The sequence below is a fragment of the Monocercomonoides exilis genome (assembly GCF_001643675.1).
Source record: "Monocercomonoides exilis strain PA203 chromosome Unknown scaffold46-794033, whole genome shotgun sequence".
NCBI lineage: Eukaryota > Preaxostyla > Oxymonadida > Polymastigidae > Monocercomonoides > Monocercomonoides exilis.
Window position 1 is genome coordinate 163182 of NW_027150591.1, and position 12920 is coordinate 176101.

Genomic DNA, 12920 nt, shown 5'->3' on the forward strand with positions numbered 1-12920 from the left:
CTTCCTCTTCTTCCTCTTCTTCCTCTTCTTCCTCTTCTTCCTCTTCTTCCTCTTCTTCCTCTTCTTCCTCTTCTTCCTCTTCTTCCTCTTCTTCCTCTTCTTCCTCTTCTTCCTCTTCTTCCTCTTTTTCCTCTTCTTCCTCTTCTTCCTCTTCTTCCTCTTTTTCCTCTTCTTCCTCTTTTTCCTCTTCTTCCTCTTCTTCCTCTTCTTCCTCTTCTTCCTCTTCTTCCTCTTCTTCCTCTTCTTCCTCTTCTTCCTCTTCTTCCTCTTCTTCCTCTTTTTCCTCTTTTTCCTCTTCTTCCTCTTTTTCCTCTTCTTCCTCTTTTTCCTCTTTTTCCTCTTCTTCCTCTTCTTCCTCTTTTTCCTCTTCTTCCTCTTTTTCCTCTTCTTCCTCTTCTTCCTCTTCTTCCTCTTCTTCCTCTTCTTCCTCTTCTATTTCCTCTTCTTCCTATTTTTCTTCATCTTCTTCCTCTCTCCTTCCTCTCTTCTTTCTTTCTTTTCTTTTCTTATTCTTTTATTTTTCTCTCCTTTTCTTCTCTTTCTCTTTTAATTCTTTCCTCTTATTCTTTCTCTCTTCCTCATTCAAATTATCATCTAACTTCTCTTTCAACTGCTGAAAATCAATCAAATTCTGATTTTCATTCAAAATCTCTTCTTTCTTCCATTCAACAACAAAAAGATGAAAAAGATTCAATGAAACAATTAAAGAAACAGTAGCTATTTTAATCATAAAAATTATTTTTTGTAAAGATCTTTTGATTTTTGTTTTGATATTTCTTTATTTGTTTCAACATAAGTTCTGAAAATTATGACGAGTGATTAATTGAACTTTTTTTAATATATTGGCTTTAACATAATATTGATAACTTTCCATTATAATTTCATTTTCTGGAGATTTTATTTTTTTTATCATGTTTAGCACAACTAAAGTACATCGCAGCACGCGCAAAAGACTAATAAAATCGGAAGCAATATATATTGCTAACATTTTTAAAAAAATGCCTTACGAGCGCGCTGTTTTGTTATTTAAAGCTTTTGTGCTTGATGAAGAATTTGGAAATCTTCTTTTCCGCGATTTTATTAAATCGTGTTACTGTTTGCATATTTCTTTTTGATTTTCTTTTATAACATATTTTATTTTTATTATCGATAATGACATTTTTAAACTATTCATTTTTAACAAATAAAAAATGCGAATTTTATTCATATTCATTAGCTCAAGTTATCAAAATTATTTGTGAAGTGGAAAAAACAATGCAAAAGAAAAATTCAACATTAACATGTCCCTCTTCTTCTTCTTCTTCTTCTTCTTCTTCTTCTTCTTTTTCTTTGTCTCCTTCTTCCTCAACATCTTCATCTCCATCCACCACAAAAAAAGCTTCTTCCTCTTCTTTTTCTTCCTTTTCCTCTTCCTCTGCATCTGACCCTGCCTCTCTCTATTCTTCTGCCTCGATCTCTGCTCGTATTCCTGCCCTGATGCCTATCGAAAGTACATTCCATTTCCCTTCTGTTGAGCAAAACGCCCAGTCATCCACATTCTCTTTGTATTCTGCTGATTCACTGCTTGCTTCTGGCACCACTGCTGATAATGCCACCTCGAGTGATGCTTCTGAACAGTCAGCACAGCCACCCCAGTCATCTGCACATGCTACTGCACCTGCATCATCATCATCTGCTGCTGCTACTACCACTACATCTTCTATTTCTTCTGCTTCATCATCATCTTCTTCTTCGAATTCTTCTGCTTTTTCTGTTAAAATGTCAAATACACCTTCTCCTTTGAATGTTGGAGCATCGCCAGTTTCCTCACCTCTGCCTCCACATAACTATATAATCGTTCCCACAAATGCATCAGCTTCTCCTTCAAAAACTGCATATTCACCTCAATCTTCTTCTTCTTCTTCTTTTTCTTTGTCTCCTTCTTCCTCAACATCTTCATCTCCATCCACCACAAAAAAAGCTTCTTCCTCTTCTTTTTCTTCCTTTTCCTCTTCCTCTGCATCTGACCCTGCCTCTCTCTATTCTTCTGCCTCGATCTCTGCTCGTATTCCTGCCCTGATGCCTATCGAAAGTACATTCCATTTCCCTTCTGTTGAGCAAAACGCCCAGTCTTCCGCACTCTCTTTGTATTCTGCTGATTCGCCTCTTGCTTCTGGCACCACTGCTGACAATGCCACCTCGAGTGATGCTTCTGAACAGTCAGCACAGCCACCCCAGTCATCTGCACATGCTACTGCACCTGCATCATCATCATCTGCTGCTGCTACTACCACTACATCTTCTATTTCTTCTGCTTCATCATCATCTTCTTCTTCGAATTCTTCTGCTTTTTCTGTTAAAATGTCAAATACACCTTCTCCTTTGAATGTTGGAGCATCGCCAGTTTCCTCACCTCTGCCTCCACATAACTATATAATCGTTCCCACAAATGCATCAGCTTCTCCTTCAAAAACTGCATATTCACCTCAATCTTCTTCTTCTTCTTCTTTTTCTTTGTCTCCTTCTTCCTCAACATCTTCATCTCCATCCACCACAAAAAAAGCTTCTTCCTCTTCTTTTTCTTCCTTTTCCTCTTCCTCTGCATCTGACCCTGCCTCTCTCTATTCTTCTGCCTCGATCTCTGCTCGTATTCCTGCCCTGATGCCTATCGAAAGTACATTCCATTTCCCTTCTGTTGAGCAAAACGCCCAGTCATCCACATTCTCTTTGTATTCTGCTGATTCACTGCTTGCTTCTGGCACCACTGCTGATAATGCCACCTCGAGTGATGCTTCTGAACAGTCAGCACAGCCACCCCAGTCATCTGCACATGCTACTGCACCTGCATCATCATCATCTGCTGCTGCTACTACCACTACATCTTCTATTTCTTCTGCTTCATCATCATCTTCTTCTTCGAATTCTTCTGCTTTTTCTGTTAAAATGTCAAATACACCTTCTCCTTTGAATGTTGGAGCATCGCCAGTTTCCTCACCTCTGCCTCCACATAACTATATAATCGTTCCCACAAATGCATCAGCTTCTCCTTCAAAAACTGCATATTCACCTCAATCTTCTTCTTCTTCTTCTTTTTCTTTGTCTCCTTCTTCCTCAACATCTTCATCTCCATCCACCACAAAAAAGCTTCTTCCTCTTCTTTTTCTTCCTTTTCCTCTTCCTCTGCATCTGACCCTGCCTCTCTCTATTCTTCTGCCTCGATCTCTGCTCGTATTCCTGCCCTGATGCCTATCGAAAGTACATTCCATTTCCCTTCTGTTGAGCAAAACGCCCAGTCATCCACATTCTCTTTGTATTCTGCTGATTCACTGCTTGCTTCTGGCACCACTGCTGATAATGCCACCTCGAGTGATGCTTCTGAACAGTCAGCACAGCCACCCCAGTCATCTGCACATGCTACTGCACCTGCATCATCATCATCTGCTGCTGCTACTACCACTACATCTTCTATTTCTTCTGCTTCATCATCATCTTCTTCTTCGAATTCTTCTGCTTTTTCTGTTAAAATGTCAAATACACCTTCTCCTTTGAATGTTGGAGCATCGCCAGTTTCCTCACCTCTGCCTCCACATAACTATATAATCGTTCCCACAAATGCATCAGCTTCTCCTTCAAAAACTGCATATTCACCTCAATCTTCTTCTTCTTCTTCTTTTTCTTTGTCTCCTTCTTCCTCAACATCTTCATCTCCATCCACCACAAAAAAGCTTCTTCCTCTTCTTTTTCTTCCTTTTCCTCTTCCTCTGCATCTGACCCTGCCTCTCTCTATTCTTCTGCCTCGATCTCTGCTCGTATTCCTGCCCTGATGCCTATCGAAAGTACATTCCATTTCCCTTCTGTTGAGCAAAACGCCCAGTCATCCACATTCTCTTTGTATTCTGCTGATTCACTGCTTGCTTCTGGCACCACTGCTGATAATGCCACCTCGAGTGATGCTTCTGAACAGTCAGCACAGCCACCCCAGTCATCTGCACATGCTACTGCACCTGCATCATCATCATCTGCTGCTGCTACTACCACTACATCTTCTATTTCTTCTGCTTCATCATCATCTTCTTCTTCGAATTCTTCTGCTTTTTCTGTTAAAATGTCAAATACACCTTCTCCTTTGAATGTTGGAGCATCGCCAGTTTCCTCACCTCTGCCTCCACATAACTATATAATCGTTCCCACAAATGCATCAGCTTCTCCTTCAAAAACTGCATATTCACCTCAATCTTCTTCTTCTTCTTCTTTTTCTTTGTCTCCTTCTTCCTCAACATCTTCATCTCCATCCACCACAAAAAAGCTTCTTCCTCTTCTTTTTCTTCCTTTTCCTCTTCCTCTGCATCTGACCCTGCCTCTCTCTATTCTTCTGCCTCGATCTCTGCTCGTATTCCTGCCCTGATGCCTATCGAAAGTACATTCCATTTCCCTTCTGTTGAGCAAAACGCCCAGTCATCCACATTCTCTTTGTATTCTGCTGATTCACTGCTTGCTTCTGGCACCACTGCTGATAATGCCACCTCGAGTGATGCTTCTGAACAGTCAGCACAGCCACCCCAGTCATCTGCACATGCTACTGCACCTGCATCATCATCATCTGCTGCTGCTACTACCACTACATCTTCTATTTCTTCTGCTTCATCATCATCTTCTTCTTCGAATTCTTCTGCTTTTTCTGTTAAAATGTCAAATACACCTTCTCCTTTGAATGTTGGAGCATCGCCAGTTTCCTCACCTCTGCCTCCACATAACTATATAATCGTTCCCACAAATGCATCAGCTTCTCCTTCAAAAACTGCATATTCACCTCAATCTTCTTCTTCTTCTTCTTTTTCTTTGTCTCCTTCTTCCTCAACATCTTCATCTCCATCCACCACAAAAAAAGCTTCTTCCTCTTCTTTTTCTTCCTTTTCCTCTTCCTCTGCATCTGACCCTGCCTCTCTCTATTCTTCTGCCTCGATCTCTGCTCGTATTCCTGCCCTGATGCCTATCGAAAGTACATTCCATTTCCCTTCTGTTGAGCAAAACGCCCAGTCATCCACATTCTCTTTGTATTCTGCTGATTCACTGCTTGCTTCTGGCACCACTGCTGATAATGCCACCTCGAGTGATGCTTCTGAACAGTCAGCACAGCCACCCCAGTCATCTGCACATGCTACTGCACCTGCATCATCATCATCTGCTGCTGCTACTACCACTACATCTTCTATTTCTTCTGCTTCATCATCATCTTCTTCTTCGAATTCTTCTGCTTTTTCTGTTAAAATGTCAAATACACCTTCTCCTTTGAATGTTGGAGCATCGCCAGTTTCCTCACCTCTGCCTCCACATAACTATATAATCGTTCCCACAAATGCATCAGCTTCTCCTTCAAAAACTGCATATTCACCTCAATCTTCTTCTTCTTCTTCTTTTTCTTTGTCTCCTTCTTCCTCAACATCTTCATCTCCATCCACCACAAAAAAGCTTCTTCCTCTTCTTTTTCTTCCTTTTCCTCTTCCTCTGCATCTGACCCTGCCTCTCTCTATTCTTCTGCCTCGATCTCTGCTCGTATTCCTGCCCTGATGCCTATCGAAAGTACATTCCATTTCCCTTCTGTTGAGCAAAACGCCCAGTCATCCACATTCTCTTTGTATTCTGCTGATTCACTGCTTGCTTCTGGCACCACTGCTGATAATGCCACCTCGAGTGATGCTTCTGAACAGTCAGCACAGCCACCCCAGTCATCTGCACATGCTACTGCACCTGCATCATCATCATCTGCTGCTGCTACTACCACTACATCTTCTATTTCTTCTGCTTCATCATCATCTTCTTCTTCGAATTCTTCTGCTTTTTCTGTTAAAATGTCAAATACACCTTCTCCTTTGAATGTTGGAGCATCGCCAGTTTCCTCACCTCTGCCTCCACATAACTATATAATCGTTCCCACAAATGCATCAGCTTCTCCTTCAAAAACTGCATATTCACCTCAATCTTCTTCTTCTTCTTCTTTTTCTTTGTCTCCTTCTTCCTCAACATCTTCATCTCCATCCACCACAAAAAAGCTTCTTCCTCTTCTTTTTCTTCCTTTTCCTCTTCCTCTGCATCTGACCCTGCCTCTCTCTATTCTTCTGCCTCGATCTCTGCTCGTATTCCTGCCCTGATGCCTATCGAAAGTACATTCCATTTCCCTTCTGTTGAGCAAAACGCCCAGTCATCCACATTCTCTTTGTATTCTGCTGATTCACTGCTTGCTTCTGGCACCACTGCTGATAATGCCACCTCGAGTGATGCTTCTGAACAGTCAGCACAGCCACCCCAGTCATCTGCACATGCTACTGCACCTGCATCATCATCATCTGCTGCTGCTACTACCACTACATCTTCTATTTCTTCTGCTTCATCATCATCTTCTTCTTCGAATTCTTCTGCTTTTTCTGTTAAAATGTCAAATACACCTTCTCCTTTGAATGTTGGAGCATCGCCAGTTTCCTCACCTCTGCCTCCACATAACTATATAATCGTTCCCACAAATGCATCAGCTTCTCCTTCAAAAACTGCATATTCACCTCAATCTTCTTCTTCTTCTTCTTTTTCTTTGTCTCCTTCTTCCTCAACATCTTCATCTCCATCCACCACAAAAAAGCTTCTTCCTCTTCTTTTTCTTCCTTTTCCTCTTCCTCTGCATCTGACCCTGCCTCTCTCTATTCTTCTGCCTCGATCTCTGCTCGTATTCCTGCCCTGATGCCTATCGAAAGTACATTCCATTTCCCTTCTGTTGAGCAAAACGCCCAGTCATCCACATTCTCTTTGTATTCTGCTGATTCACTGCTTGCTTCTGGCACCACTGCTGATAATGCCACCTCGAGTGATGCTTCTGAACAGTCAGCACAGCCACCCCAGTCATCTGCACATGCTACTGCACCTGCATCATCATCATCTGCTGCTGCTACTACCACTACATCTTCTATTTCTTCTGCTTCATCATCATCTTCTTCTTCGAATTCTTCTGCTTTTTCTGTTAAAATGTCAAATACACCTTCTCCTTTGAATGTTGGAGCATCGCCAGTTTCCTCACCTCTGCCTCCACATAACTATATAATCGTTCCCACAAATGCATCAGCTTCTCCTTCAAAAACTGCATATTCACCTCAATCTTCTTCTTCTTCTTCTTTTTCTTTGTCTCCTTCTTCCTCAACATCTTCATCTCCATCCACCACAAAAAAGCTTCTTCCTCTTCTTTTTCTTCCTTTTCCTCTTCCTCTGCATCTGACCCTGCCTCTCTCTATTCTTCTGCCTCGATCTCTGCTCGTATTCCTGCCCTGATGCCTATCGAAAGTACATTCCATTTCCCTTCTGTTGAGCAAAACGCCCAGTCATCCACATTCTCTTTGTATTCTGCTGATTCACTGCTTGCTTCTGGCACCACTGCTGATAATGCCACCTCGAGTGATGCTTCTGAACAGTCAGCACAGCCACCCCAGTCATCTGCACATGCTACTGCACCTGCATCATCATCATCTGCTGCTGCTACTACCACTACATCTTCTATTTCTTCTGCTTCATCATCATCTTCTTCTTCGAATTCTTCTGCTTTTTCTGTTAAAATGTCAAATACACCTTCTCCTTTGAATGTTGGAGCATCGCCAGTTTCCTCACCTCTGCCTCCACATAACTATATAATCGTTCCCACAAATGCATCAGCTTCTCCTTCAAAAACTGCATATTCACCTCAATCTTCTTCTTCTTCTTCTTTTTCTTTGTCTCCTTCTTCCTCAACATCTTCATCTCCATCCACCACAAAAAAAGCTTCTTCCTCTTCTTTTTCTTCCTTTTCCTCTTCCTCTGCATCTGACCCTGCCTCTCTCTATTCTTCTGCCTCGATCTCTGCTCGTATTCCTGCCCTGATGCCTATCGAAAGTACATTCCATTTCCCTTCTGTTGAGCAAAACGCCCAGTCATCCACATTCTCTTTGTATTCTGCTGATTCACTGCTTGCTTCTGGCACCACTGCTGATAATGCCACCTCGAGTGATGCTTCTGAACAGTCAGCACAGCCACCCCAGTCATCTGCACATGCTACTGCACCTGCATCATCATCATCTGCTGCTGCTACTACCACTACATCTTCTATTTCTTCTGCTTCATCATCATCTTCTTCTTCGAATTCTTCTGCTTTTTCTGTTAAAATGTCAAATACACCTTCTCCTTTGAATGTTGGAGCATCGCCAGTTTCCTCACCTCTGCCTCCACATAACTATATAATCGTTCCCACAAATGCATCAGCTTCTCCTTCAAAAACTGCATATTCACCTCAATCTTCTTCTTCTTCTTCTTTTTCTTTGTCTCCTTCTTCCTCAACATCTTCATCTCCATCCACCACAAAAAAAGCTTCTTCCTCTTCTTTTTCTTCCTTTTCCTCTTCCTCTGCATCTGACCCTGCCTCTCTCTATTCTTCTGCCTCGATCTCTGCTCGTATTCCTGCCCTGATGCCTATCGAAAGTACATTCCATTTCCCTTCTGTTGAGCAAAACGCCCAGTCATCCACATTCTCTTTGTATTCTGCTGATTCACTGCTTGCTTCTGGCACCACTGCTGATAATGCCACCTCGAGTGATGCTTCTGAACAGTCAGCACAGCCACCCCAGTCATCTGCACATGCTACTGCACCTGCATCATCATCATCTGCTGCTGCTACTACCACTACATCTTCTATTTCTTCTGCTTCATCATCATCTTCTTCTTCGAATTCTTCTGCTTTTTCTGTTAAAATGTCAAATACACCTTCTCCTTTGAATGTTGGAGCATCGCCAGTTTCCTCACCTCTGCCTCCACATAACTATATAATCGTTCCCACAAATGCATCAGCTTCTCCTTCAAAAACTGCATATTCACCTCAATCTTCTTCTTCTTCTTCTTTTTCTTTGTCTCCTTCTTCCTCAACATCTTCATCTCCATCCACCACAAAAAAAGCTTCTTCCTCTTCTTTTTTCTTCCTTTTCCTCTTCCTCTGCATCTGACCCTGCCTCTCTCTATTCTTCTGCCTCGATCTCTGCTCGTATTCCTGCCCTGATGCCTATCGAAAGTACATTCCATTTCCCTTCTGTTGAGCAAAACGCCCAGTCATCCACATTCTCTTTGTATTCTGCTGATTCACTGCTTGCTTCTGGCACCACTGCTGATAATGCCACCTCGAGTGATGCTTCTGAACAGTCAGCACAGCCACCCCAGTCATCTGCACATGCTACTGCACCTGCATCATCATCATCTGCTGCTGCTACTACCACTACATCTTCTATTTCTTCTGCTTCATCATCATCTTCTTCTTCGAATTCTTCTGCTTTTTCTGTTAAAATGTCAAATACACCTTCTCCTTTGAATGTTGGAGCATCGCCAGTTTCCTCACCTCTGCCTCCACATAACTATATAATCGTTCCCACAAATGCATCAGCTTCTCCTTCAAAAACTGCATATTCACCTCAATCTTCTTCTTCTTCTTCTTTTTCTTTGTCTCCTTCTTCCTCAACATCTTCATCTCCATCCACCACAAAAAAAGCTTCTTCCTCTTCTTTTTCTTCCTTTTCCTCTTCCTCTGCATCTGACCCTGCCTCTCTCTATTCTTCTGCCTCGATCTCTGCTCGTATTCCTGCCCTGATGCCTATCGAAAGTACATTCCATTTCCCTTCTGTTGAGCAAAACGCCCAGTCATCCACATTCTCTTTGTATTCTGCTGATTCACTGCTTGCTTCTGGCACCACTGCTGATAATGCCACCTCGAGTGATGCTTCTGAACAGTCAGCACAGCCACCCCAGTCATCTGCACATGCTACTGCACCTGCATCATCATCATCTGCTGCTGCTACTACCACTACATCTTCTATTTCTTCTGCTTCATCATCATCTTCTTCTTCGAATTCTTCTGCTTTTTCTGTTAAAATGTCAAATACACCTTCTCCTTTGAATGTTGGAGCATCGCCAGTTTCCTCACCTCTGCCTCCACATAACTATATAATCGTTCCCACAAATGCATCAGCTTCTCCTTCAAAAACTGCATATTCACCTCAATCTTCTTCTTCTTCTTCTTTTTCTTTGTCTCCTTCTTCCTCAACATCTTCATCTCCATCCACCACAAAAAAAGCTTCTTCCTCTTCTTTTTCTTCCTTTTCCTCTTCCTCTGCATCTGACCCTGCCTCTCTCTATTCTTCTGCCTCGATCTCTGCTCGTATTCCTGCCCTGATGCCTATCGAAAGTACATTCCATTTCCCTTCTGTTGAGCAAAACGCCCAGTCATCCACATTCTCTTTGTATTCTGCTGATTCACTGCTTGCTTCTGGCACCACTGCTGATAATGCCACCTCGAGTGATGCTTCTGAACAGTCAGCACAGCCACCCCAGTCATCTGCACATGCTACTGCACCTGCATCATCATCATCTGCTGCTGCTACTACCACTACATCTTCTATTTCTTCTGCTTCATCATCATCTTCTTCCTCTTCATTTTCTCCTTCATTTATTACATCAATGCAGAATTTACTAACTCAACATCAACAGCAACAGCAACAACCTTCTCTTCAAATTTCCACAAACATATTCAAAGAAAGTGAAGAAAATGATTCTTTTTCATTTACACATCATATCAATGATTTTTGTATTTCTTTTGAAGCCACTTCTTCATTTCACATAAATAAAAAAGAAGCAAAGAAATGCAAAAAACATTCGACTTTTTCATCCAAAATTACTAAACAATCAAAAAAGCAAAATTCTTCTTCATCTTCTTCTTCTTCATTATCTTCGAAAGTTAATTCAAGATCGTGCGTTTCAATTCTTCTTTCTTCTCAAAGAGGATTGAAAAACAATGGCAGTGTGTGCTCTCTTTCTGCCATTTGTCAATGCATGGCTTCTATTAATCTTGAATTTATAAACATTTCTAAAATGAACAGTATGCAAAAAACATTCATGCAGCTGTTTCATCTTCTTCGAATCTCTTCGTTTAATTTTAATGTGTGGGATGGAGGTCAGATTAATAAATTTTACGACACTTATCTTGGAGGGAAGAATCAGCCAAAAGAACTGTCTGTTGTTTTTGAAAGACTTCTCAAAGTTCTTTCCAAAAATTGTGATGAAATAAACGATATGTTTTCTATCATTTCACAAAATGTTTTAATGTGTGTTCATTGTAATGATTACTCCATTTCAAAAAGGGATGATCAGTTTTTTGTTACAATTAGAGGATCAGATGTTGTTTCTGGTCTTCAAGATTTATTAACTTGTAATTCTTTTTTAGTTGAGAAGAGAGAAGGAGAGTGTGTATCATGTCACAAAGATAGACAATTTTTGAAATATGTTCGTTTTTTGTATTTTCCAAAAGTGTTAAGTGTTTTATTCAACGTTGGTGATTTTTTCACTGTTACAGCTCCTCCTCTTACTATTCATTTTGTTGATTCAGGGTTAGGGCCTGAGGATTTAAAAATATTTGATCCAAAGGCTTCCTCTGAAGATTCATTTTTTGCTTCTGGTTCTATTGATGATGTTGTTGTTTATGAATTTGTTGGATGTGTTATTCATTCAAGTGTTCTTTATGAGCAAGGGCATTTTTTGGCCATTGTGAAAGAAGATGTTTCTAAACCTAGTTCCATTTCAAAGTTTATTGAGTGTAATGATCATATTGTTTCAGAAATTATTCCTGAAAAATGGAATGATTATTGGAATCATCTCGCTTTGGAAAATTTCCATCCTTCTATTTGTTTTTTCAAAAAAATAGAAATATCATAATTCTTTTCATTTTTTTTTTTTGATTTTTATTTTTGAGAATTTTCTCAATTGCAAAAAAACAAATTTAACTTTTCTATTCATTTTTTTTCTTTTTTGTTTTTTTTCATATCATAATAATAAATCATTGTTGGAAATTTTTTTCATAACTTTTTTTTGAAAAAATGATAATTCAAAATTGAATGATAATCCAATTACTGTGAATAATTGAATATTAAATATTTTTTACTTGATTAACAACAACATAAGGTTATTAGTTGTTTTCAAAGAAAATATTTTCTTCAAAGAGTACTATTATGAAAGAAAAATAGATTTTTAATGGATAAACATTTTTTAACTTAAAAAATCCATATCTCTGAAAGAAGAAAGAATAATTAAATAAATAATGTCATATTTTATTCATTAATAAACGTCGTTTGAAAAACATTTAATGATTAAAAATTTGAAAAACAATATTCCTTGAAAAAAATATTTTTTTGTTCTTTTTTTTTTTATAAAAAGTGAATCATTCAAAAATGTTCAAGAAAAATATATTTAACTAAAAAACAATGCAAAAAGGATATTTTGTTGATATTTTTGTATATTTTCGAAAAACAATTAATCCTTTTCAAAAAAATTGATTGATCACAACAGCCCATAATTTTATTTTTTTTTCAATTTTTGATCTTTTTTTATGACATCAAAAAAAATCACCCATATGTCATAACGACAAATTCAGAAAAGCCGTTTTCTCAGATACACATGTCAAAATTTTTTTAAGAAGTTCTTTTTGTTTAATTTTCAAATAAAGAGAAATTTCATATTTCGATCAAATTTCTGTTTCCACTCATCTAATTTTGCAATTATAAAAACAAAATCTTGACAATGTTATTATTTCCATTTATATGAATTTTCATGATTGGGAACGGAAATTTGATCGAAATAGGAAATATTTATTCTTTTAGAAAATTTAACAAAAAGGAACTTTTCAAAAAAAATTTGACACATATGAGAAATTTAAGATTAGAAATATCGACATCTTTTCTTAAGCTTCTCATAAAATTTTTTCGATTGTTAAATCAGTTCATTTGATTGCCTCAAAATATCATCAAAGATATAGTATTTAGAAACATGAACATTTCAAGACATGTTTAAGTTTCAAACCTATGCCAAAATTTTTAACAGCTGGGAAAAGATGGACGGATCAT